The sequence below is a fragment of the Scyliorhinus torazame genome, chromosome 5, assembly GCF_047496885.1.
Source record: "Scyliorhinus torazame isolate Kashiwa2021f chromosome 5, sScyTor2.1, whole genome shotgun sequence".
Classification (NCBI taxonomy): Eukaryota; Metazoa; Chordata; class Chondrichthyes; order Carcharhiniformes; family Scyliorhinidae; genus Scyliorhinus; species Scyliorhinus torazame.
This window is the reverse complement of record NC_092711.1, coordinates 159,363,373-159,385,386: the sequence shown is the minus strand read 5'-3', so window position 1 is coordinate 159,385,386 and position 22,014 is coordinate 159,363,373. Positions and strand designations below refer to the sequence as shown.

The window sequence follows — 22,014 nt, the reverse complement described above, 5'->3', positions numbered from 1 at the left end:
TCCACCGCATCCAGGAGCGCCTCCACATCGCGTGACTCGAACCTCGGGGCTGAGCGACGGCCAGCCATCAAGTCGGGTGTTGCGGTCGGCTGTTCCGGTCGGGTGGGGGGGGAGCTGCGCGGCCTTATGAGCCGTCACGCCGTGCAGCGCGTATGACGCTGCACGGCGTGAACCACTGCGCAAGCGCGGATCCCGTTACGTCGCTGCTAGCCCATTTCGGGCCGCAGACTATCGGCCCATTTTTATGACGTGACGCAAGTGGGATTTGCGCCGTTTTTTGCACCGATCGGCGGAGTTTCCGCCGATAACGGAGAATTTTGCCCCTGATCTCTTATTTTATCTTCAAAAATGAGCCCAAAATCTGGTTGATTGGAGGTGTCCAAAAATACAACTTTATTGCTAATTATCCACCTCAATTCTCTTACATAAAAATAATTCCAAATTCAGATCAAATAATACATCAAAACATAACAAAGAGAGTTAAACAAAAACATTGGGGAAACACGGTAGCATTGTGGATAGCACAATTGCTTCACCGCTCCAGGGTCCCAGGTTCGATTCCGGCTTGGGTCACTGTCTGTGCGGAGTCTGCACATCCTCCCCGTGTCTGCGTGGGTTTCCTTCGGGTGCTCCGGTTTCCTCCTACAGTCCAAAGATGTGCAGGTTAGGTGGATTGGCCAGGATAAATTGCCCTTAGTGTCCAAAATTGCCCTTAGTGTTGGGTGGGGTTACTGGATTATGGGGATAGGGTGAAGGTGTTGACCTTGGGTAGGGTGCTCTTTCCAAGAGCCGGTGCAGACTCGATGGGCCGAATGGACTCCTTCTGCACTGTAAATTCTATGAAATGAAATTCTATGAAATAAGAAAATATTAGGAAATCAATAGATGGTTCAGAATTTCTTAAAGCATGAATATAGAACAAACTTTAGTCATGAAACTATTCTTAAAGAAATTCTTATCAATGGTCTAACCCCTTATTGGTTTCAAATTCTCAGCTGAGGCTTCCTGATTTAATCAGAAAACTCTGTCACTTGGAGCATGATTTGTTATCCAGGCATTGGTCTTTACTTAAGATTCATTAATGTCTATCAAGTTAATTAAATGTCTACATGCTCCCGCCATGTGTACCAATCCTCTGAAGATAAGGCGTTCTGCATTAACCTTGCTTGTTGCTAAGGCTTTGCTACATTTTGTAAATGTTTCTGTTGCTGAGGCTGCGATACGTTTTCATTGCTAGATGTATTTGTAGAACAATGTTTTATTCATTACGAGGGCTTTTATGCAACTTTTCTTGAAACTGTGTTAGATTCTGACACATATTAAGTTGCTGTACAGCAATTCTCATATTTTTATCTGAAACAATTTCTGCCTGTATGTATACTGAATTTAAGAATTATACTGCATTGATTCTTCAAGGTACCAATAAATCAGTGAAGCAATAAATCTGTAATCTATCAATGAGCCTCTTCCTTTGACCTAATGGAATCTTTAATGTTTCTTGATAGTCACGGTTGCGTCACTTTTCCTGTTGGATTTTTGTTTCTTAAAGGAATCTATATTTTATGTAAATATGTGATAATTCCTTAAATGCGACTGCCTGTGTATCATTACACATTTTATTGTAAGTTCCCAATCAACTTGCCCCTCATAGCTTGACAGTTTCCTTCTGAGACAGAACCATGTAACCACCAAAGCCTATACCTGCATTCTTTAGGGGTTTCAAACAGAAACAGGAACTATCTGTCATCTACCTTCCAAACACCCTTTCACTCAGTGATCCTTATGAAATTTGCCACAAGGCTCAAGAGCATCAGTCATGAGAAGGCCAGTCCAGCAGAAAGAAACCCTCCGACCCTCCCCATTGACCAACTGACAGAATGAACACAATGCAGTCCTGGATGTAATTGAGAGCAGAAACAATAACAACAGAATCCAACCCCTGTAATCAATTGTGACCATGTTGGTGTCTCAGCAAGTTCGAGGAAGCACAGAATCCCTTCTCACACTGAGAGCAGGTGAACGGCTTCTCCCCAGCGTGAACTCGCTGGTGCCTCCGCAGTGTGGATGATTCACAGAATCCCTTCCCACAGTGAGAGCAGATGAATGGCCTCTCCCCAGTGTGAACCCACTGGTGCCTCTGCAGGCTGGATAATTGAGTGAATCCATTCCCACACCGAAAACAGGTGAACGGTCTCTCCCCAGTGTGAACTCACTGGTGTGTCTGCAGGGTGAATGACTGACTGAATCCTTTCCCACAAAGAGAGCAGCTGAATGGTCTCAGCCAAGTGTGAATGCGCCAATGAGCTTCCAGTACAAATAGGCACTGCAGTTGGCCATTTGGCCCATTGAATTTGCTCAACCCTGTAATAAGCTCAATGGCCGATCTAGCTCAGCACCATTTCCCTTAGTGACTTCAACATCTCGAAACCTATCAACTCGATCTGGAAAATACTTGATGACTTGAGGCTCCACAGTCCTCTGGAGCAGAGAATTCCAAAGCTTCACCACATCCTGGAGTGAAGAATTCGCTCCTCATCTTAACTTTCAGTCCATTTTCCTACCTGTTCCCCGTGCCCCTCAACTCCCTCGTCAATCAGAATTCTGTCTAACTTCACGGCGCCAAGGACCCAGGTTCGATCCCGGCCCCAGGACACTGCGTTTGGAGTTTGCACAGTCTCTCCGTGTCTGTGTGGGTCTCATCCCCACAACCCAAAGATGTGCAGGGTTGGTGGATTGGCCATTCTAAATTGGCCCTTAAGTGGAAAAAACATGAATTGGGTACCTTAAATGAAAAAATTATGTTTTGGTGAGGGAGGGAGGGAGGGGGTGGGGGGTCACAATCAAATCCAGTGACTACCCACATATACTTTGTGTCAGGTTGGTGTCAATGTCCACCCCCTCACTTTTCATCCGAGTCTCAGGAGGTTGGAGACTGCTCCGGACAAGTAATGGCGGACGCAGCTCCCACAATCCTCCCATGCTGGAGAAACTGCTTTATCCCAGATGGGTGGGTGGTCTGGAACTGCACATGTCCAAGGGAGAGGGACCCTTAATTGAAAAAAAGACTGGGCACGTATAATAAAACAAATAATTCTGTCTAGCTTATTCTTGAATATATTCAATGACTCCCAGACTCCACTGGACCCTAGGGGAAACAAATTCCGGAGATTAACAACCCTCTGAGATAAGAGATTACTGAAAATATATAACATGGTTGCAGTACAATATTAAAAGACTAGAAATAATAATAAATGTACTTTACAGGTCCAGATGGAGCAGGTTAAAGAGGTGTGAATTGTCTCAAGCCAGGACAGTTGGTAGGATTTCGCAAGCCCAGGCCAGATGGTGGGGGGTGAATGTAATGCGACATGAATCCAAGGTCTTGGTTGAGGCTGTACTCATGTGTGCGGAACCTAGCTATAAGTTTCTGCTTGGCGATTCTGTATTGTTGGGTTGCAAAATCCTATCGACTCTCCTGGCTTCAGACAATTCACAGCTCTTTAACCTGTGATTATCCCTCTCTCCAGTTGCTCTGTCTGGACCTGTAAAGACTTAATTACCTGCAAAGACTCTCATTCAACAGTATCGTCTTGCATCATTGACTTTATCTATCTATATGTTTCTGGAACCCACCTCTTCATTCACCTGAGGAAGGAGCTGTGCTCTGAAAGTTAGTGATTCGAAACAAACCTGTTGGACTTTTAACGTGGTGTTGTGAGACTTCTTACTTTTACTTTAACACGATCAATAATCACACTCCATGGTTACGTTGCAGAAATTGTCACTCAATTCTCCTGGAACCAGCCCAATGTGATTCTTCATTCCTGTGTTTACTGCCATTGTGTTCCTTTGCCTGACTGGCAACCCTTAACCCCAGAGGTGTCTTTTGCTGTGATGGTTCTCCGGATTGGATTGGATTTGTTTATTGTCACGTGTACCGTATTCAGGTCCCGATAAACCAAGTGACTCTTCCAAATCCTGAAGTGATGTTTGTTTTTTTCTGCAAATCTTCATCTAATATCCTGTAAGATGCAAGTTGAGAACAGACAATTCTAGTTTCTATAAAACATTCTTTCCTTTCTCATTCTCCAAAAGCTGTAAATTTCCACCCAACACACTCTCCCTCCATTCTCACTCTACAGTATGTAATATTTATCTTCTCTAATCCTCCCAAATCTCGAAAGGTGCTGCTTCAGGCTGATTCACAGATCCATGCTCACTGCTTCCTGTCCTGGACAGAGGCCTGAAAATCTCCATGCAGGCTGCCAGACAGGAATATGTCTATAATACCAAACTCAAAATGTGTGCAACATACAAACTTCCTTTCGCTTCAGTTGCTGCAAGTCACCAAAGTCCCCTCAGAATGAGAAAAGAAATGGAAAGGTAAAGTAGAGTTGGAGAGGCTACTCCCTCTTAATAATAATCGGGGGTGGCACAGTGGGTTAGCACTGCGGCCTCACAGCACCGAGGTCCCAGGTTCGATTCCGGCTCTGGGACACTGTGTGGAGTTTGCACATTCTCCCCGTGTTTGTGATGGTTTTGTCCCCACAACCAAAAAGATGTGCAAACTAGGTGGATTGGCCACGCAAAATTGCCCCTTAATTGGGGAAAAAAATGAATTGGGTACCCTAAAATTTTAAAATAATCTTTATTATTGTCACAAGTCGGCTTACATTAACACTGCAATGGGGCGGTACGGCGATGCAGTGGTTAGCTCTGCCGCCTCACGGCGCCAAGGTCCCAGGTTAGATTCTGGATCGGGGTCACTGTCCGTGTGGAGTTTGCACATTCTCTCTGTGTTTGCCTGGGTTTTGTCCACACAACCCACAGTTGTGCAGGGTAGGTGGATTGAACACGCTATATTGCCCCTTAATTTTAAAAGATGAATTGGGTAATCTATATTTTTAAAAAACCACTGCAATGAAATTACTGTGAAACTCCCCTAGTCACCACATCCGGCGCCTGTTAGGGTACACAGAAGGAGAATTCAGAATGTTCAATTCACCAAACGCACGTCTTTCAGGCATTCTAGATGGGCAGCCTGGTAGCCCAGTGGTTAGCACCGTTGTTTCACATCTCCAGGGTCCCAGGTTCGATTCCGGCTTCGGTCACTGTCTGTAGAAATCTGCACGTTCTCCCCGCGTCAGCGTAGGTTTCGTACGGGTGCTCCGGTTTCCTCCCACAGTGCAAAGATGTGCAGGTTAGGTGGATTGACCATGATAAATTGCCCTTAGTGTTCAAAAAGGTTAGGTGGAGGTTCCGGTGGCGGCTAAGGAGGAGTAAGTCGCACACTTGGTGGCTCTCAATCCAGTCGGACTTTTTCCCTGACTTTTTTGTACTTTTGAGTGCTAGTTCGGAAGGCATAGGCACTCAGGCACTGACTCCAGACACAGGTGTATGGAATTAAGAAGCAGAAAGAATCGCAAACAGTTGAAGAAGTGGGCAAACAAGGGCAGTGTACAAGCTGCTGCTGAGGACAATATGGCCGACGTCCGGACTGCGGTGCAGACAGCCCAGCCAACAACGGAGCATCTGTTGAAGGTCATTCAAGAGGGCTTTACTGTTTTGCAGCGCAACAGTTTAGACCTGATTCAGAAGGACATCGAGGGCTTGAGCATAGGCTGGATGCCCAGGATCGTACGATCCAGAAGTTGGAAAAGGCGCTGGAGGAGCAGGAGGATAACCAAAACGGTGGTGGAAGCGGAGATGGAGAGGCTGAAGGACCAACAAAAAAGGCTTCTGGAGAAGGTAGAGGTCCTGGAAAATAGGTCCCATCAGCAGAGTTTGAGAATCGTTGGTCTCCCGGAGGGGGCTGAGGGAGACGGTGGCGGGCATGTTCCAGAAGCTGTTGGGAGATGATGTCTTCCCGCGCCCGGTGGAGGTGGACAGGGCGCTGGCGAGGCAGCCGCGAGAGGTGCCCCCCCCCTCCCCCGAGTGATGGTGGCCCGGTTTCACAGGTTCCTGGACAAGGAGCGGGTGCTACAGTGGGCTAAGCGCACGCGGAGCTGCCATTGGAATAACAGTGTCATGCGCATCTACCAGGACCTGAGCGTGGAGGTGGCCAGAAGAAGGGCAGGCTACAGGCAAGTCAAAGAGATTCTGTTTAAGAAGCAGGTGAAGTTTCGGCTGCTGTATCCGGCTCGCCTGTGGATCACACACGAGGGACGGCACCATTGCTTTGAGGAGCCCGAGGATGCGATGGACTTCGCCAAGAGAGAAGGGCTGGTGCCGAACTGAGGATTTTGTGGACATGGGTTAATAAGACACTGAGCGATGTTTTCACTCATCGCCGGGGCGGGGGGGGTGAATACTTCTTACACTGCAAATAAGAGGTGCAGGTGTTGGAGAACCAGCGCCGTCTGGAGGTTTGTTTGGTGAAGGCCGAGGAGAATTATAAGGAGGCCCGAGTAAGCTATTGCTGAAGGAGGTTAACGCAGCAAGACTCCCTATTTACTCAGCAGGTTGAGAACAGTTGAAAGTTTGCGAGGCATAAGTTGTACGAGTTTGGGAGTAACCCGAGCGAATACAAAGGCCAACTTTGGAGCGGATTTCTCTGTGCGGCTTGGCAAAGGGAAAAGGGTCACGAAGACGGAGGAAATAAACAGGAATTTCGGGAATTCTATGCAGGATTATACAAGTCTGAGCAGTCTGGTGATGTATTGGCAGTGTGGAGCATTATTTATTTTCCTTGAATCTTCCGGAGGCCTCAGAAAACCAGTGTGAGGCTCTTAATGCTACTCTTTCTAGGGAAGCGATGTCAAAGACCATGAAGGAGCTTCAGCCAGGTAAAGCGCTGGGACCACATGGCTGTGGGTGTGGGGTTTACATGGGATTTGAGGTTTACTGTTGGAACTATTTGTGGGTATGTATTATCACTTTGACTCAAGTATGCTGCCATTGACTCTTTCTGAGGCTTATGTCTGTTTGATTCTGAAGCGGACAAGGATCGAGGGAGCGTGTCTCTTATCAGTCAATCTGTTGACTTGAAACTGCTGTCTAAAGTTTTGGTGAGAAAGCTGGAGGGCATCCTTCCAACAATCAATTTCTTTTTTAAATTTTGAGTACCTATTTCATTTTTTCTAATTTAGGGACAATTTAGCTTGGACAATCCACCTCCCTGCATATCTTTGGGTTGTGGGGGTGAAACCCACACAAACATGGGGAGAATGTGCAAACTCCACACGGACAGTGACCCAGAGCCACGATGAAACCTGGGACCTTGGCGCCGTGAGGCAGCAGTGCTAATCACTGCACTACCGTGCTGCCCTCCATCTGACAATCATGAGGGAGGACCAGTCTGACCTCGCTCTGCATCACTAACCAGCTGAGCTAAATTGGCTCCTAATTATATTACAAGCTGGGCAGCGGCAGGGTTCATGAATGTCGTATTTGGGCTTCTGAGAAGATCTCGACAAATAAATGTGTCAAGCTGAGGGAGCAAAGGATGTCAATGTCTTTAATGGAGAGAGAGACAGAGACCTGGGCCAAGCTTTGCAGAGTCTGCACCCTCCCTGGATTCACTTCCTTTCCCTTCAGTTGCTGCAAGTGACCAATTGAAGGTCAGAATGAGAAACGAAATGGAAAGGGGGAGAAAAGAAAATGTTTTACTCACAGTTGTTGGAGACGGGAGGAGGTTTGCATCCTTGTGAAGTTCAATCGAGCAGTCACACAAAGCCCGAGCTGATTAGCAGGAGGACCATCCTTCTGGTCCTCCAACTCTTGCCATTGGTTAATACCTCAGGTAAAAGGTCAGAAGGCGGGCTACCCGTTGCACATGCACAGCCTCCCCTCTCCCTTGGACATGCGCAGTCGTGGGCAGGGGGAGATCACCGATTGGCTTCTCGCTCTGGCCGTCAGCCGGTTGCCTGGAAACCTTGTCTCGAGGAGGTTCTGTTGCCGGTTTATTTCCCCCCTTATTCAAGGGGCAGACGAAACAACGGGTGGGGGCGGGGAGCGCCGCGCCTGCGCACTGGAACCCGGTGACGACAGCGCGGAAGAGTAATTCCTATTGGCTGATTCGGGCAGTGCCCCATTGTGATGTCACAGCGGAAGTGAAGGAAAAAAACTCCTTTCTCCAACATCTGTGAGTGAAACACTTTCTTTTCTCTCCCTTTCCATTTCTTTTCTCATTCTTACCTTCAATTGATCACTTGCAGCAACTGAAGGGAAAGGAAGTGAATCCAGGGAGAGTGCAGACTCTGGAAAGCTTGGCCCAGGTCTCTCTCTCTCTCAAAGACATTGACATCCTTTGCTCCCTCAGCTTGACACATTTATTTGTCTGGCTAAAAGGATGGTCTCTCGCCACCGGGGGTAGCAGCGCGGTTGGGTGACCTGCACGACTTCCTGCGGTTAGAGAAGAGAAAGTCTGAGTTAAGGGTGCAGCAGGGGGGTTTGCGAAAAGGTGGGGGATGTTTGTGACCATGTTTGAGGAGCCGTTCGTCGTGTGGGGGGAATGAAAAAGGAGAAAAATCTGTACAAACCGTATAGTTGATTGTTGGGAAGAATGTTTCCCGGGGTGTTTATTTGCTGTAACCCACTTTGATACAAGTTTGAATAAAATGCATTTTTAAAAAAAAATAATTAATAAATAAAAGGATGGTCTCTTTCCTGATGTTCACAATTAAAGGAAGAGAAAATGCTGGAAAATCTCAGCAGGTCTGGCAGCATCTGTAGGGAGAAAAAAGCTGACGTTTCAAGTCCGATGACTCTTTGACAAAGCTTTGGACAAAGAGTCATCGAACTCGAAACGTCAGCTCTTTTCTCACCCTCCAGATGCTGCCAGACCTGCTGAGATTTTCCAGCATTTTCTCTTTCGTTTCAGATGCCAGCACCCACAGTAATTTTCTTTTATCACAATTAAAGGGCTGGTTTCTCCAGGAGATGGCTGACATTTAATGGGACAGTAAATTAATATCAGTTAGAGATATGTCTAGTAGTTTTAAATTAGATATATTATTTATGGTCTGTAATAAAGTACATTTACTATTATTTCTGGTTGTATAATATTGTACTGTCGCTATTCTTATTTCTTAAAAAAAAGTGGGCAGCACGGTAGCATTGTGGATAGCACAATTGCTTCACAGCTCCAGGGTCCCAGGTTCGATTCCGGCTTGGGTCACTGTCTGTGCGGAGTCTGCACATCCTCCCCGTGTGTGCGTGGGTTTCCTCCAGGTGCTCCGGTTTCCTCCCACAGTCCAAAGATGTGCAGGTTAGGTGGATTGGCCATGATAAATGCCCTTTGTGTCCAAAATTGCCCTTAGTGTTGGGTGGGGTTAATGGGTTATGGGGATAGGGTGGAGGTGTTGACCTTGGGTGGGGTGCTCTTCCCAAGAGCCGGTACAGACTCGATGGGCCGAATGGCCTCCTTCTGCACTGTAAATTCTATGATCGGCTTTATATATTTCCAGTCATCTCTTCCCTCAAAAGGCTATTAGTCTATGGCATTCTCTTCCACAGGGATCAGTGGAGTCTTTGGGTCACTGAATATATTCAAGGATGAGTTGGACAGATTTTTAATATTTCCTTTGTCATGTTTTTTTACCATTTTTAAAATAATGAATGCAACAGAATAACAGAAATATTGCTGGAAAATGGGTACAGTGTAGAACAACTGATACTTCCGCATAAATACAAGCAATACATTGCAGAATTAATTCAGAGCAGGATATTTGAGCGACCAGAGCCTCTAGATGAAATGCCAGATCAGTTAACAGGTTAACATAGTGAGCGGGGAAAGAGGGTAAAATTATATAAAAACAGAAGAATAACAATGCAGGGCGCATACCCCAAAATATTACAAAACACACTAACAGCAGAGTCGAATTAAAATAACATAGATGACGTAGAATCTCTATAGTGCAGAAGGAGGCCATTTGCTTCTTCAAGTCTGCACTGACCCTCAGAAAAAGCACTCACAGAGGCAGACTCCCCATCCTAGTCCCATAATCCGGTCCATTGATCATGGTCAACCCACCTAACCTAACATCGTTTGTGCGGAGGGGCAAGAATTCAAAAATCCCTAAAACAGTACTACAATGGAGAAGAAACATGGGAGGCCTGGCCCTCCCGAACTTGCAATACTATCACTGGGCAGCCACGGCCGAAAGAGTGAGGAGATGGGTAAAGGACCCAGACATGGAATGGTTGATGATGGCCGAGTCCTCGTGTACAGGAATGACCCTCCCGGCCCTCGCTACGGCAACACTCCCATCCCCGTCAGCACCAGTCCAGTGGTGGCAGCTACCCTGAGAACCTGGAACCAGATGTGGCAGCATTTCAGTATGACCGATGTGTCCCTTATGGCCCCCATCTGCGGCAACCATAGGTTTGCACCAGCCATTCTCAACATCACCTTCAAGAGGTAGAGACAAGAAGGGGGAACACTGATGGTTAGGGACTTTTACACGGGAAATAGACTAGCGACCTTAGAGGAGCTGACGGATAGACTGGACCTACCAAACAGGGATGAGCTCCAGGTCAAAAACTTTCTCCGCAAGGAGACACCAGCATACCCAGAAACCCTGAGAAGCACAATGCAAGAGGAGTTACTGGACGAAGACAGTCTGGGGAAGGGAAACTGTGGGGACCTGTACGGACAACTCTTAATAAGGATGCGCTCCTTACTTGACGAAACCCAGGAAAAATGGGAGGAAGAGCGAGGGACGGAAATAGGGTGGGGACTCTGGAGCGAAGCACTGAACGGGACCAACTCCACCTTCTCCTACGCAAGGCGAAGCTTCATGCAGCTGAATGTTGTGCACAGAGCACACCCGACAAGAACCCAAATGAGCAGGTTCTTCCCGGAGATGGAGGACAAATGTGAATGGTGCCAGGGGGGCCCGGCAAACCATGCCCACCTGTTCTGGGTATGTCCCAGAATTGTCAAATTCTGGACAGCATATTTACAGTTGAATTCTGGACAGCCTATTTAGAGGCAATGTCCATGGTTATGAGGGTGGAGCCATGCCCACAAATGGCAGTCTTCGGGGTATCGGACTAGCCAGATCTATTCATGGGGAAGAGGGTGGACGCCCTTGCCTTTGCTTCTCTAATCGGCCGCTGGAGAATCCTGCTCGGCTGGCGATTAGCAGCACCACCCACAGCTCAGACGAGCTGGCAGACCTATCTGGATTTCTCCACCTGGAGAAGATCAAGTTCACCGTCCAAGGGTCAGAGGATGGTTCCCACAAAGTGTGGAGGCCATTCACCAACTTGTTCCAGGACCTGTTTGAAGCCAGCGGCCAATGGAACACTGGGGAGGGAGGTGGGCGTACGGGAGCCAACGGGATCACAGGGAACAGGCAGGAAAACGGGACGGGGGGAAGGGGGCTACTGGGACAAGGAGGAAGAAACAGAAACCAACTGACACAGAGACCAGAGAGCCCAGAACAAAAAACAAGAAGAGGAACCCCCAAGGGAAGGTGAAAAACAGGACAGGGAGTGCGCGGGGTGGAAGGGGGGAGGCCCATCAATGGGGGGGGGGAGGGCACCGTCCACTTGTAAATAACAGATAACTCCCATTGTACAGTGAAGGGCCAGGAAAGGACCCAGAAACGACGAGTGAAGGGGGCGGAGGGGAGGGACAGGAGATGGAGGGACCGACACAAAGGAAATTGACATGCACATTGTAATCGGCACAGTTACCCTGACTGCTTGGATAGTGTATAATAAGCATTGTCACAAGTCTGCGACTCGATGAAAAAGAGGTGAAAAAAACTGCTCAATCCAATCCCGCCTCAATTTAAAGTGTTCCTCATAATCCAGATGCGTTTCCTGTAATAAAGCGATGTCGACGTTCTCCTTTCGAAAAGAGAGGATCTTTTTCCTTCTGATAGGGTGATGGATGCCCCGTACATTCCCTGAGAAAATTTGCAGATTAACTGCCGCCATTAGTTAGGCGACAGAGAGAACAGGAACAGATTTTCACACCACAATCGGGCGTGCGCCATTACCCCCTCCTCCAACTCACTTTACACCAGAGGCACCAAAGTCTCCCCAAACTGCTCCTTTCACAGATAAAAGCCCCGTCTGTACCAGAGTAGGATAAAGTCAACAACACATAAACCCTCCCATAATAACAAAAATACAAAAGAATCACCACCACAATAGATCCGAGGGGACATTCCTCAATAAGACTGAGGACCCGGAGGATTAATCCCACGGCCAGACTGCCGTTACCCTCAGGATACCTTCTCCAAAATGAGGAGAGGAAAAGTAACTTTTGTAAATTGTTTTTACAGAATATTAGAGGAGGAGGAATTACAGACAGAAATCGCAAACGTCACGTCTCAATCTGACTGAGTCTCTCAATTCCTTGGAACTGAATATCACCGGACTTTGAATTGAGAAGGAGAAATGTTTGTCTTTTCTGTCCGCTTCAAAACATCAGTGTGGCTGGAAAAGCCCCGAGACACACACACACCCGAGTGAGAGAGTTCCAGAGCTCTGACTGTGGAAAGAGCTTTAACCAGTTACGCAGCCTGAAAAAACATCACACCATTCACAGTGGGAGAGACGTTACACGTGTTCTGTGTGTGGACGAGGCTTCAACTGATCGACAAACCTGGAGAGACACGAGGACACCCCCACCCTGGAGAAACAATGGAAATGTGGGGACTGTGGGAAGGGATTCTGGGTTCCATCTGCACTGGAAGCTCATCGGCGCATTCACACTGGGGAGAGGCCGTTCATCTGCTCTGTGTGTGGGAAGGGATTCATTCAGTTATCCACCCTGCAATTACACCAGCGAGTTCACACTGGGGAGAGGCCGTTCACCTGCTCTCAGTGTGAGAAGTGTTTCACTCAGTTATCCGTCCTGCAGACACACCAGCGAGTTCACACTGGGGAGAGGCCGTTCACATGCTCTCAGTGTGAGAAGGGATTCACTACTTCATCGAGCCTGCGGAGACACCAGCGAGTTCACACTGGGGAGAGGCCGTTCACCTGCTCTCAATGTGAGAAGTGTTTCACTCAGTTATCCGTCCTGCAGACACACCAGCGAGTTCACACTGGGGAGAGGCCGTTCACCTGCTCTCAGTGTGAGAAGGGATTCACTACTTCATTGAGCCTGCGGAGACACCAGCGAGTTCACACTGGGGAGAGACCGATCACCTGCTCTCAATGTGAGAAATGTTTCACTCAGTTATCCGGCCTGCGGACACACCAGCGAGTTCACACTGGGGAGAGGCCGTTCATTTGCTCTCAGTGTGAGAAGCGATTCACTCAATCATCCGACCTGCAGAGACACCAGCGAGTTCATACTGGGGAGAGGCCATTCACCTGCTCTCAGTGTGAGAAGGGATTCCCTCACTCATCCGACCTGCAGAGACACCAGCGAGTTCACACTGGGGAGAGGCCGTTCATCTGCTCTCAGTGTGGGAAGGGATTCACTCAGTTATCCAACCTGCAGAGCCACCAGCGAGTTCACACAGGGGAGAAGGCGTTAACCTGTTCTTAGTGAGAGAAGGGATTCAGATATCCATACACCCTGCGGGAACACTAGAGAGTTCACACCTGGAAGAGGCCATTCCCCTGCTCTGAGCAGGGGAGACATTCAATGATCCGTCCCAACGATGGAGACACTAGCGAGTTAATTCTGGGGAGAGACCATTCATCTGCTCTCAATGTGGGGAGGGGTTTTCTGATTCATCACATCTGTTGTGACTCCAACAAGTTCACAATAAATTACAGATGTTGGCTCCGTTGTTATTGGTTCTGCTCTCACTGACATCCAGGACTGCATTTTGTTCATTCTGACATCTGGTGACTGGTGATGATTGGAGGGTTTCTTTCTGCTGGACTGGCCGGTCTAACATCTCTGCCTCCGGTGGGCTGACCATTTTTGAGCCTCGTTGCGATTACCTGGTTCCATGTGTGACGAGGAGCACAGAATGAAAAGGTGTTTGCACGTTGGAAGATATTTAGTTCCCAAAGCAACCATGTTGCCATGAAGATGGGCTATGGTGGTTACATACTTCATTTGTCTAATTTATCTGGGTGGTTGTCGCAGAAGGAGACTGTCATGGTATGAGGGGCAAGTTGTCTGTGGTAGATTGGGAAATGACAATAAACATATCACTGAAAGTGGCAATGCAGGTGGATAAGGAGCTAAGAAGACAGACGGCATGCTTGTCTTCATTGGTCGGGGCATTGAGTATAGAAATTGGCAAGTCATGCTGCAGCTGAACAGAACCTTAGTTAGGCCACACGTGGAATATTGCCGACAATTCTGGTCACCACATTACCAAAAGGATGTGGAGGCTTTGGAGAGAGTACAGAGGAGGTTTACCAGGATGTTGCATGGCCTGGAGGGGATTAGCTGTCAGGAGAGGTTGGATAAACTCGGATTGTTTTAACTAGAGCGACGAGGTTGAGGGACGACCTGATAAAAGTTTACAAAATGATGAGTGGCATGGATAGAGTTGATAGAAGCTTTTTCCCAGATGACAGAGGTTTAAGGTGCAAGGGGCAAAAGTCAATTACCAGGTGACATATGGGCAAAGTTTAGCCGAGATGTGCGAGGGACGTTTTTTACACCGAGGGTGGTGAGTGCCTGGAACTCGCTGCCGGAGGAGGTCGTGGAAGCAGGTACGATAGTGACGTTTAAGAGGCATCTTGACGAATACATGAATAGGATAGGAATAGACGGATACAGACCCTGGAAGCACAGAAGGTTTTAGTTTAGACAGACATCATGATCCGGGCAGGCTTGGTGGGCCGAAGGGCCTGTTCATGTGCTGTACTGTCCTTTGTTCTTTGTATGACGATAGACAATAGACAGGCAACCACTCGCATTTTATTTACATAAAATATTGATTCCTTTAAGAAGCAAAAATTAAACAGCAAAATGAAGCTATCGTGGCTACCAAGAAAAGTTAAAGATTCCATTAGATCAATGGAGGAGACTCATAAAGTGGCCCAAATAGTAGTGAGCCTGAGGATTGGGAATTTGTTTTAGAATTCAGCAAAGGACCAAGAAACTGATAAAGAGAAAATAGAATATGAGAGCAAACTGGGGAAAACATAAAAAACGACTGGAAAAGCTCCAATAGGAATGTGAAAAGGAAAAGATTAGCAAAGACCAATGTGGGTCCATTCCAGAAAGACAGGAGAGTTTATAATGGGGAATAAGGAAATGACAGAGAAACTAAACAATGTGTGTCTGTCTTCACAGAGGAAGAGACAGAAATCATCCCCAAAACACGAGAGAACCAAGGGACCAGTGAGCACGACGAACTGGAAGAGATTAGTATTAGTGAAAAAGTAGCACTGGAGAAATTAATGGTATTGAAAGTTAATAAATCCCCAAAAGCTGACCTCTCCATCCCAGAGTGTTGAAAGAGGTGGCTGTAGAGATAGTGGATACATTAGTGATCATCTTTCAAAATTCTATAGATCCTGGAATGGTTCCTGCAAGTTGGAAGGTGGTAAATGTAACCCCACTATTTAAGGAGAGAGAGAAAACGGGAACCACAGACCCATTAGCCTGACATCAGGAGGAGGGAAAATGCTACAATCTATTATAAAGGATGTGATAACAGACAAATTAGGAGTAGGAGCAGGCCACTCGGCCCCTCGAGCCTGCTCCACAATTCAATAAGTTCACGGCTGATCTAATTGAAACCTCAACTCCACAGAGGCTCCTTTGAAAATAAATCTTGGGCGAGCCTAATAATATTTTTTATTATTAAAATAATCTTTATTATTTTCACAAGTAGGCTTACATTAACACTGCAATGAAGTTACTGTGAAAAGCCCCTAGTCGCCACACTCCGGCACCTGTTCAGGTACACAGAGGGAGAATTCAGAATGTCCAATTCACCTAACAAGCACGTCTTTTGGGACTTGTGGGAGGAAACCGGAGCACCCGGAGGAAACCCACGCAGTTTTGGGGAGAACGTGCAGACTCCGCACAGACAGTGACCCAAACCGAGAATTGAACCCGGGTCCCTGGAGCTGTGAAGCAACAGTACTAACCACTGTGCCTCCACGCCACTGTGTCAGTTATGGGGAACAAGGAAATGGCAGAGGAGTTAAACAGATATTTTGCATGAGCCTTTATGGTGGAAGATAAATCGAATATTCCATTAATACGAAAGAATACGGAGGGAGCAATTAAATGCCATCACTGGAGAAGTTGTATTGGACAAACCGATGGGGATAAGATATGTCCCCTGGATGGCTGCATCCTCGGATCCTAAAAGAAATGTCTACAGAGATAGTGGATGCATTGATTGTAATGTTCCAAACATCCTTGGATTCTGGAGAAGTACCAGAGGATTGGAAAACTGCCAATGTGACAACCCGCCGATTCAGAATGGGAGGGAGGCAAAAACGAGACACTATACGACGATCAGCCTAACATTTATTGTTGAAAAAAATGTTGGAATCAATTATTAGGAAGTAATAGCAGCACATTGAGAAAATCATAATCTAATCAAGCAGAGTCAGCATAGCATTGTGAAAGGGAAACTGTGTCTGACTAATTTATCAGAGTGTTTCGAGGAAGTTTCAACCAGAGTGGATAGAGGGGGACCAGTAGATGTGTTGTATTTAACCTTCCAGAAGGCCTTTGACAAGGTACCTCACAAAACATTAAGTCATGAGATAAGAACACATGGGGTTGGCGTGGATAGAGAATTGGCTAATGAGCAGGAAACAACGATTGGGGATAAGGGGTTCTTTTTAAGGTTGGTGACCTGTAACCAGTGGGGTTCCACAGGGATCAGTGCTGGGACCGCAACTGTGTACAATTTATATTAATGACTTGGAGGAAGGAAGCGAACGTACTGTGCCCAAATTTACAGACAACACAAAAATAGATGGAAAGGCAAGTTGTGAGGGGGATACAAACAGTTTGCAAAGAGATATTGAGAGGTTAAGCAAGTGGACAAAAGGTTGCCACATGGAGCATAATGTGGGAAAATGTGAAGTTCATTTTGGAAGGGAGAACAAAAGAACAGTATTATTTAAATGGCGAAAAACTACAGAAAGCTGCAGCACAAAGGGACTTGGGGGAACTTGTGCACGAAACACAGAAAGCTAGCAGACAGGTGCAGCAGGTAATCAGGAAGGCTAATGGAATGTTGGCCCTGATTCCAAGGGGGTTGGAGTATAAGAGTCGGGAAGTCTTGCTGCAGCTGTACAAGGTGCTGGTGAGACCACATCTGGAGAACTGAGAGCAGTTTTGGTCCCCTTATTTAAGGAAAGATATTATTTCATTGGAGGCTGTTTAGAGAAGGTTCACTAGGATGATCCCCATTATGGGGGGATTGTCTTCGGGGCAAAGGTTTAACAGGTTTGGACTCTACTCATTGGAATTTAGAAGAATGAGAGGTGATCTCATTGAAACATCCAGGATTCTTAAGGGGTTGGACAGGGTAAATGCTGAGAGGATGTTTCCCTCATGGGAGAGTTGACCAGAGGGCATAGTCTCAGAATAAAGAGATGTCAATTTAAGACTGAGATGAGGAGGAATTTCTTCTGAGAGTCTTTGGAACTGAGAGAGTTGTGGGGACAGAGTCCTTGTGTATATTTAAGGCTGAGATAGATTTTTTATCTCAATTTGTTTTTTTAAATGTAAATTTAGAGTGCCCAATTCATTTTTTTCCAATTAAGGGACAATTTAGCGTGGCCAATCCACCTACCCTGCACATCCTTGGGTTGTGGGGGCGAAACCCATGCAAACACTGGGAGAATGTGCAAACACCACATGGACCGTGACCCAGAGCCGGGATCGAACCTGGAACCTTGACGCCGTGAGGCAGCAGTGCTAACCACTGTGCCACCGTGCTGCCCGGCTGAGCTAGATTCTTGCTCAGTCAGGGAACCGAGGATTATGGGGAAAGGGCCGGAAAGTGAATGTGAGGAATGTTGGTTTCAGCCATGATCCTGTTGAAATGTGGAGCAGGCTTGAAGGGCCGAATGGCCTACTCCTATTCCTTATGGTCTTAGTGTGGTCTTATTCCCACCTACCCCTGATAAACTTTCACCCCCTTGATTTTCAAGAATCTATCCATCTTTGCCTCAAAAATATTCAAAGACTCTGCTTCCACTGCCCTTTGAGGAAGAGAGTTCCAAAGACTCCCAACCCTCTGAGAGTTAAAGTTCTCCTCTGCCTTAAATGGACAAGTTATTACTTTTGAAGTGACTCCAATTTCTAGATTCTCCCACAAGAGGAAACATCCTTTCCACAGCCACCCTGTCAAGGTCCCTCAGCATCTTATACGGTTCAATCAAGTCACCAAACCTCCATCGGACACAAGCCCAGCCTGTCCAATCATTCCTCACAAGACCAGCCTCCAATTCCGGGTATGAGTCCAGTAAACCTTCTCTGAACTGCTTCCAACACATTTACATCATTCCTTAAATTAGAGTAATACTGTACACAGTGCTCCAGATATGGTCTCACCAATATGGTACATACAACATACAGTGCAGAAGGAGGCCAGTCAGCCCATCGAGTCTGCACCGACCCACTTAAGCGCTATCCCCGTAACCCAATAAGCCCTCCTAAACTTTTTGATCACTAAGGTCAATTTATCGTGGCCAACCACCTGACCTGCACACCTTTGGACTGAGAGGAACCCGGAGCACCTGGAGGAAACCCACGCAGACACGGGGAGAACGTGCAGACTCCACAGACAGTGATCCAGTGGGGAATCGATTCTCGGACCCTGGAGCTGTGAAGCCACAGTGGTATCCACTTGTGCTACTGTGTATAACTGAAGCATAACCTCCCTACTCTTGTATTCAATTCCCCTCACAATAAACAATAACATTCTATTAGCTTTCCTAATTACTTGCTGCACCTGTATACTCGCCTTTTGTGATTCATGCTCTTGGACACCCAGATCCCTCTGAATCTCAGAGCTCTGCAATCTCTCACCATTTAGATAATAAACTTTTTTACTCTTCTGCCCAACATGGACAATTACACATTTTCCCACATTATTCTCCATTTGGCAGATCTTGTTTCACTCATTTAACATCTACCTTTTTAACCTCCTTATGTCCTCTTCATAATTTACTTTCCTGCTTACCTTTGTATCATTGGAACATAGGAGCAGGAATTGGCCATTCAGCCCGTCGAGCCTGCTCCACCGTTCAATACGATCATGGCTGATCATCCACTTCAATGGCTTTTTCCCCACACTATCCCCATATCCCTTTGTGTTATTGGTATTTAGAAATCTGTCAGTCTCTTCTTTAAACACACTCAATGACTGAGCTCCCACAGCCCTCTGGGGTAGAGAATTCCAAAGATTCACATCTTGTAGATCTCTGTAGATCAAACCATTGCCCCGTCCTATTCCCGTATCCGTCAGTTTATTTCCCTGAAAAGCCCATCTAATTTCCTTTGGGAGACTTTCCATTATCTCTGCTTCTACCCGCATCGTAGGAAGTGGCTTCCAGGTATTTCCCACTTTCTTCAAATGCAAACGAGTCTCAGTGAGCACAGAAAGAGGCCATCCCGCCCATTGTTCCCATGCTAGCTCTTTGAATTAACTAATTAGTCCCATCGCCCGGCAAGTTTCTTTTCCTCCAGAATCTGTCCAGTTCCCTTGTGAAAGTTACAGTTGAATTTCCTTCCTGCACCATTGTGAGGCAGTGAATCCCAACAACTCGTTCTTTTTTAAATCTAATAATTTCACGATACACTGTGTTTGGATTTTCACAGGGGATTTGAAATGGAGAGAAAGACATGGTTGTTGCACAAAATCAAGACTCAGTCTTTATGAATGATCTTAGTGAGTGGGCAGAGTGTGAAATGTCCAGGTTTGCGGTGCCAAGATGCACACGTCCCAGGGGCTGTGCCGGGCGGGGCACCCTGCCCTATACCTGACCATTCGGGGGCCTCCATGGCCCGGGAACCCCTCCGGTACCGTGATGCCTGGCCCATGTCTGTGTGGGGCCAATACTCATCGGCGTCCATGTGACCGGCTATGGAGTCGCTTAAATCAAGCTTTGCCTTTAGATAGGGGGTCCTTCCCGTTAACGGGATGGAGATTGGCCTTAATCCAGCCAGTGGGAATAGGCCGGTTAGATCGGAAACCGTTTGCCTCTTGGTGCCCAATTTCGGACTCTCCTGCGATCTAACTGGCGCACTTGGATTCGCGCCTTGCGCATCGTGGCCATTCGATCGTGCCCCGATTCTCATTTGCTGTAAAAATGTCAAAGGTTAATTGCTGTGTATAAAGAAAGTGCAATAAGGACAAATGTACTGACAAGAGAGACCTTCAAGCTCTGATTAGCCTCAACATTTGAAACTGTATGAATAAGGGATTGTAGAGAATCAGATGAAGGGATAGTATGAAACAGTTCTATTGTATTCCTGTCTGAGATAATGAGAAGGTGTCAGTAATTGGGGATCCAATTAAATTAATCTAGTGACCAAATTGACCAATTATCATGTTACAACAGACCCAACTCTGACGTGAGGTAATGGTCACTTTGGGGATAAAAGTAGAGGTTCTGAAGATCTTCCTTGCTGGCCAAGTACTGAAGACTCCCGAGGTCGAGTTCCAAAGAAATTACTGTCAAATGAGGAGCCAGACTCCAGAGGCTGAATTCTACAAGAATTACTGTCAAAGGAGCCAGAGAGGGTTACGCTTCTACAGACTGATCACCCACATGAAGTTGGAAAAGTCAATGTGTTAAAGTTATTCAGTAAACTTTTTTCATTTAATAAACTTATTTTTAAATTTACTATCCAGAGAATTTTGATTTTGTCTTAATTGGTTAAAGTCTTGTCTGAACCAAAGTGAATTTATTAAATCGCAAGTTGGGTGTGGCTCAAATCAATTAAGTTCCAGATAACAAGATCAGATAACATAAACCTTCAATTAAAAAACTTACATGTCTATAGCGCCTTTCACAACCACAGAACGTCCCAAAGTGCTTTACAGCCAATGAAGTTCTTTTGAAGTGTAGTCACTGTTGTAATGTAGGAAGCGCAGCGGCCAATTTCCACACAGCAAGATCCCACACACCAAATGATAATGAGCAGATGATCTGGTTTTAGTGATGTTGATTGAGGGATAAATATTGACCGGGACACCGGGGATAACTCCCCTGCTCTTCTTCAAAGTGGGGGGGAGGGTGGGGTGTGGGGGGGGGGGGGTGGGGGTGGGTGGGGGGGCGGGGGCAGGGGGAGACAGGGCCTCAGTTTAATATCTTATTTGAAAGAAAGCTGTTCTGACAGTGCAGCATTCACTCAGTGCTGGGACCAGGAATGTTGGAACTGGTTTTTGTCCACAGGTCCCTAACTGGGTCTTAACCTTCTGACCCAGAGGTGATAGTGCTGCCCCCTGAGCCATGGCGGATTCTAGTTAGAAAGGAAAAGTTACGCTTTAAAACCCTCCACCCTTTGCCTCCGATGCCTAAATCTAATAATTAAAAACCCAGTATAAATAACATGGATTTCACTGACAAATGTTGAAGTATTGATTTTGAGCCACAAGTTTTAACTTCCCATTGCTCCTCTGCACCTTTCTGTCTCTGTTGCTCATATCAATGACAGCCGGGCGACAGAGCTGAGGGATGAATTTAGCTGAGAATAACGGGGCCTGTGTCCCAGTTGGGAAACTGCCATGGGCGTCGCAGTAATAGAGAGACAGGAAGGTGCTGGAGGACTGACTGGAAAATGGGCCACCAACCAATTGTTACATCGGTCACTATTCCGATCCCAGACCAGACCCCAACAGTGGCTAGGATACTGGACCAAAACCCCAATATTTCAGTCTATTTGTGTGACTGTGCGGAAGGAATGATTCACTCCAGGAATGATCGCATGAAGAAATAGGGCGTGGTTATTTTTAAAATAAAACTTTATTGTGGCTACAATATTAAACTTTTTAACTTCACACCCAAAACAACAGCTTACAATTACCCATTTAAACATTACTACTCAATCTCCCATTAAACAACAGGAAAAGAAAGATACAGATCTCAATCTATCTCACTGTGGGAGAATTGTGGGCCCAAAATTGAACTTCTCTCTCCAAACCTTTCTCC

General features: G+C 46.6%; 2 long non-coding RNA genes across 2 annotated transcripts; one reads left to right on the top strand and one right to left on the bottom strand.

Moving 5' to 3' along the window:
• Positions 1-369: 369 nt before the first annotated feature.
• LOC140422202 (uncharacterized) lies at positions 370-7,898 on the bottom strand. The gene is made up of 3 exons (XR_011947303.1): positions 7,613-7,898; positions 3,691-4,022; positions 370-852 (listed from the first exon to the last, which is right to left on the bottom strand). It is a non-coding gene; the product is annotated as an uncharacterized lncRNA (long non-coding RNA).
• A 51-nt stretch (positions 7,899-7,949) lies between these two features.
• LOC140422231 (uncharacterized) lies at positions 7,950-20,706 on the top strand. Its single transcript, XR_011947331.1, has 2 exons — positions 7,950-8,083; positions 20,422-20,706. It is a non-coding gene; the product is annotated as an uncharacterized lncRNA (long non-coding RNA).
• Positions 20,707-22,014: the final 1,308 nt, after the last annotated feature.